This window comes from Pristiophorus japonicus, chromosome 2 (assembly GCF_044704955.1).
Source record: "Pristiophorus japonicus isolate sPriJap1 chromosome 2, sPriJap1.hap1, whole genome shotgun sequence".
NCBI classification, from domain to species: domain Eukaryota; kingdom Metazoa; phylum Chordata; class Chondrichthyes; family Pristiophoridae; genus Pristiophorus; species Pristiophorus japonicus.
In genome coordinates, this window is record NC_091978.1 from 208,721,898 (window position 1) to 208,727,897 (window position 6,000).

Sequence of the window (6,000 nt, forward strand, 5' to 3'; positions counted from 1 at the left end):
GGTAGCTAATGTAACTCCACTTTTTTAAAAAGGAGGGAGAGAGAAAACAGAGAATTATAAACCGGTTAGCCTGACATCGGTAGTGGAGAAAATGTTGGAATCAATTATTAAAGATGTAATAGCAGCGCATTTGGAAAGCAGTGACAGGATCGGTCCAAGACAGCATGGATTTATGAAAGAGAAATCATGCTTGACAAATCTTCTAGAATTTTTTGAGGATGTAACTAGCAGAGTGGATAAGGGAGAACCAGTGGATGTGGTGTATTTAGACTGTCAAAAGGCTTTTGACAAGGTACCACACAAGAGATTAGTGTGCAAAATTAAAGCACATGGTATTGGTGGTAATGTATTGACATGGATAGAGAACTGGTTGGCAGATAGGAAGCAAAGAGTAGGAATAAACGGGTCTTTTTCAGAATGGCAGGCAGTGACTAGTGGGGTGCTGCAGGGCTCAGTGCTGGGATCACAGCTATTTACAATATACATTAATGATTTAGACGAAGGAATTGAATGTAATATCTCCAAGTTTGTAGATGATACTAAGCTGGGTAGCAGTGTGAGCTGTGAGGAGAAACATAGAAACATAGAAATTAGGTGCAGGAGCAGGCCATTCGGCTCTTCGAGCCTGCACTACCATTCAATAAGATCATGGCTGATCATTCAACCTCAGTACCCCTTTCCTGCTTTCTCTCCATACCCCTTGATTCCTTTGGCTGTAAGGGCCATATCTACCTCCCTTTTGAATATATCTAACGAACTGGCCTCAACAACTGTCTGTGGTAGAGAATTCAACAGGTTAACCACTCTCTGAGTGAAGAAGTTCCTCCTCATCTCGGTCCTAAATGGTTTACCCCTTATTCTTAGACTGTGACCGCTGGTTCTGAAACTCCCCAGCAACGGGAACATTCTTCCTGGCAATAACCTGTCCAATCCCGTCAGAATTTTATATGTTTCTATGAGATCCCCTCTCATTCTTCTAAACTCCAGTGGATACAAGCCCAGTTGATCCAGTCTCTCCTCATGTCAGTCCTGCCATCCCGGGAATCAATCTGGTGAACCTTCGCTGCACTCCCTCAATAGCAAGAATGTCCTTCCTCAGATTAGGAGACCAAAACTGAACACAATATTCCAAGAGTGGCCTCACCAAGGCTCTATACAACTGCAGTAAGACCTCCCTGCTCCTATACTCAAATCCTCCAGCTATGAAGGCCAACATGCCATTTGCCTTCTTCACCGCCTGCTGTACCTGCATGTCAAACTTCAATGACTGATCTTCCATGACACCCAGGTCTCGTTGCACCTTCCCTTTTTCTAATCTGCCACCATTCAGATAATATTCTGTCTTCCTGGTTTTGCCACCAAAGTGGATAACCTCACATTTATCCACATTATACTTGTAAGGGGGGGGGGGGGGGTTGTCGACTTTATGAGGGGGTCAGGTTCCCTTCTGACCAACTTGAGCGGTTCGAATCGCTCCCACTCCCTTGGGTTCTGTACTCTGGATTTATTTGGGGGGTGTGACAAAAGTGCAGACGACACTGGTTTGAGGCAAAGAACTTTGGTTTTTATTACATTCAAAGTAATACAGGCTTATTACTCTAGTGAGAAAATACAATGCCAAACTTACAATCACTCCAATAAAGGACAGTACAAAGAAAGGTACAAGGTCAAACTTAAAATCACAAATCACTCTAATAAAGAACAAAGAAGGAAAGGTACAAGGTCAAAATTAAAATCATTCTAATAAAGTACCATACACTACACATTCATAGGGGGTTGCAGTAAAATTATACCTCCCACTTCCCAATACCTAATTCTAGCTAGGTTGTAGACTCCAGGGCAGGCAGGGACCTATGCTTACCAATCCTTTTGATAGTTAATGGTAGATCACGGTTGTGTTTTCCCTTGATATCACGTTGACTGTGGTCAGTCGCTGCGACGATGGTGATGTTCTTCCTTCCTTCAGGACTTCAGGACTTCGAGGCTGGAGAAGTTAGTTTACAACTGTCGCGTTGGTTTCTCTCCTTGTCTTGATGAGGTAGGGACAGCCTTGTAGCTACCTAGCAACCACCTCTGTAACCTCTGTTGAAAACAGTGGCCAGTTATATGATTTCAGTGTTCTAATCATAGCGCCAAATCTCTTCAAAATCCTTTGTATAATTTTGGCGGGCTTGGTTCTTCTTTGTAATATTTTGTCGGGCTCGTTAAAAGTTGATATGTCATGGGTGGGTTGATGTTCGAAAACTGTTTCCTGATGGAAATAATAGTTTGGTAATTGCAATGTCCTTTTGTGCTTAGTCTTTCGCATACAGGCTGGATTGGGCCTCAATGTGATGTAGATGCTGAAATGATTGTCCAGACCCATGTTGATGGGGAGCTACCTCTGGATGATTTTGTGATGTTAATGTCTCTTGTGGAGAAGGATTTTCAAATACTCATTCTTCCAGACAAGTTAACTCAGTTCTCACACCCAGATAGCTTTACTTAATTAGACTGTCTCTTGCTAGCTCCATAGGTCCGCCCACAGCCTTGAGTTTGTCTTTTAAAATCTAAAATTCTATTAAAGTTCGTAGTTCATTCCATAAGCACTTTAGAGTTCCAAACTTTTCAGCAGATAGTTCAAAATTAAATTTCCTTTCGAATGAGCCCAAACACAGGGGTGCTTTCTCGTGAATTTTGCACTCCTTCATACTGCATCTGCCATGCAATTGGCCACTCACCTAACCTGTCCAAGTCACACTGCAGCCTCTTAGCATCCTCCTCACAGCTCACACCACCACCCAGCTTAGTGTCATCTGCAAACTTGGAGATATGACATTCAATTCCTTCATCTAAATCATTGATGTATATTGTAAATAGCTGGGGTCCCAGCACTGAACCCTGCGGCACCCCACTGGTCACTGCCTGCCATTCTGAAAAGGACCTGTTTATTTCAACTCTCTGCTTCCTGTCTGCCAACCAGTTCTCTATCCACGTCAATACATTACCCCCAATACCATGTGCTTTAATTTTGTACACTAATCTCTTGTGTGGGACCTTGTCAAAAGCCTTTTGAAAGGCCAAATACACCACATGCATTGCTTCTCCCTTGTCCACTCCGCGATTACATCCTCAAAAAATTCTAGAAGATTTGTCAAGCATGATTTCCCTTTCATAAATCCATGCTGACTTGGACCGATCCTGTCATTGCTTTCCAAATGCGCTGCTATTTCATCTTTAATAATTGATTCCAACATTTTCCCCACCACAGATGTCAGGCTAACCAGTCTATAATTCCCTGTTTTCTCTCTCCCTCCTTTTTTAAAAAGTGGCGTTGCATTAGCTACCCTCCAGTCCATAGGAACTGATCCAGAGTCAATAGAATGTTGGAAAATTATCACCAATGCATCCACTGTTTCTAGGGCCACTTCCTTAAGTACTCTGGGATGCAGACTATCAGGCTCTGGGGATTTATTGGCCTTCAATCCCATCAATGGCCCCAACACAATTTCCTGATTAATAAGGATTTCCTTCAGTTCCTCCTTCTCGCTAGACCCTCGGTCCCCTCTTATTTCCGGAAGGTTATTTGTGTCTTCCTTGGTGAAGACAGATCCAAAGTATTTGTTCAATTGGTCTGCCATTTCTTTGTTCCCCATTATACATTCACCTAATTCTGACTGCAAAGGACCTATGTTGGTCTTCACTAATGCTTTTCTCTTCACATATCTATAGAAGCTTTTGTAGTCAGTTTTTATGTTCCTTGCAAGCTTCCTCTCATACTCTATTTCCCCCTCCTAATTAGACCCTTTGTCCTCCTCTGCTGAATTCTAAATTTCTCCCAGTCGTCAGGTTTGCTGCTTTTTCTGGCCAATTTATTTGCCTCGTCCTTGGATTTAATTTCCCTTGTTAGCCACGGTTGAGCTACCTTCCCCGTTTTATTTTTACTCCAGACAGGGATGTACAATTGTTGAAGTTCATCTATGTAATCTATAAATGTCTGCCATTGCCTATCCACCATCAACCCTTTAAGTATCATTTGCCAGTCTATCCTAGCCAATTCACGTCCCATACCATCGAAGTTACCTTTCCTTAAGTTCAGGACCCTAGTCTCTGAATTAACACTGTCACTCTCCATCTTAATAAAGAATTCTACCATATTATGGTCACTCTTCCCCAGGGGGCCTCGCACAACAGGACTGCGAATTATTCCTCTCTCATTACACAATACCCAGTGTAGGATGCCCAGCTCTCTAGTTGGTTCCTCGACATGTTGGTCTGGAAAGCCATCCCTAATACACTCCAAGAAATCCTCCTCCATCGCATTGCTACCAGCTTGGTTAGCCCAATCTATATGTTGATTAAAGTCGCCCATGATAACTGCTGTACCTTTATTGCACGCATCCCTAATTTCTTGTTTGATGCCATCCCCAACCTCACTACTACTGTTTGGTGGTTTGTACACAACTCCCACTAGCGTTTTCTGCCCTTTGGTATTCCGCAGCTCTACCCATACAGATTCCACATCATCCAAGCTAATGTCATTTGTTGCTATTGTGTTAATTTCCTTTTTAACCAGCAATGCTACCCAACCTCCTTTTCCTTTCTGTCTATCCTTCCTGAATGTTGAATACCCCTGGATGTTCAGTTCCCAGCCTTGGTCACCATGGAGCCATGTCTCCGTAATGCCAATTATATCATAATCGCTAATAGCTGCCTGCGCAGTTAATTCATCCACCTTATTACGAATACTCCTTGCATTGAGGCACAGAGCCTTCAGGCTTGTCTTTTTAACAATTTTTGTCCCTTTAGAATTTTGCTGTAATGTGGCCCCTTTTGATTTGTGCCTTGGATTTCTCTGCCCTCCACTTTTATTATTCTCCTTTCTATCTTTTGCTTCTGCCCCCATTTTATTTCCTTCTGTCTCCCTGCATAGGTTCCCATCCCCCTGCCATATTAGTTTAACCCCTCCCCAACAGCACTAGCAAACACTCCCCTTAGGACATTGGTTCTGATCCTGCCCAGGTGCAGACCGTCTGGTTTGTACTTGTCCCAGCTCCCCCAGCTCAAGCCACATATTCATCTTAGCTATCCTGCTATTTCTACTTTGACTAGCACGTGGCACTGGTAGCAATCCTGAGATTACTACCTTTGAGGTCCTACTTTTTAATTTAACTCCTAGCTCCCTAAATTCAGCTTGTGGGACCTCTTCCTGCTTTTTACCTATATCGTTGGTACCTATATGCACCACGACAACGGGCTGTTCACCATCCCCCTCCAGAATGCCCTGCAGCTGCTCCGAGACATCCTTGTCCCTTGCAGCAGGGAGGCAACATAGCATCCTGAAGTCTTGGTTGCGACTGCAGAAACGCCTATCTATCCCCCTTACAATAGAATCCCCTACCACTGTAGCTCTCACACTCTTTTTCCTGCTCTCCTGTGCAGCAGAGCCACCCACGGTGCCATGAACTTGGCTGCTGCTGCCTTCCCCTGGTGAGCCATCTCCCCCAACAATATCTGTTTTGGAGGGAAATGACCGCAGGGGACTCCTGCACTCCCTTCCTACTCCTGCTCTGACTGATGGTCACCCATTCCCTACCTGCCTTTGTAATCTTTACCTGCGGTGTGACCAACTCACTAAACGTGCTATCCATGACATCCTCAGCATCGCTCATGCTCCAGAGTGAATCCATCCGCAGCTCCAGTGCCGTCATGCGGTCTAACAGGAGCTGCAGCTGGATACACTTCCTGCACACATAGTCGTCAGGGACACTAGAAGCATCCCTGATTTCCCACATGGCACAGGAGGAGCATGACACGGGTCTGGGCTCTCCTGCCATGACTTAACCCTTAAAATAATCTGGTACAATGCCAAAGATTTCTTACTGACAAGATAAGGAAAAAAGAAAAACTACTCACCAATCAAGCAGCCAATCACTTACCCTCTTGGCTGTGACATCACACTTCATTTTCTTTACCTCCCAGGTCGGGGAGTCAGCACTGGTGGGGAAAACAAGACAAAGC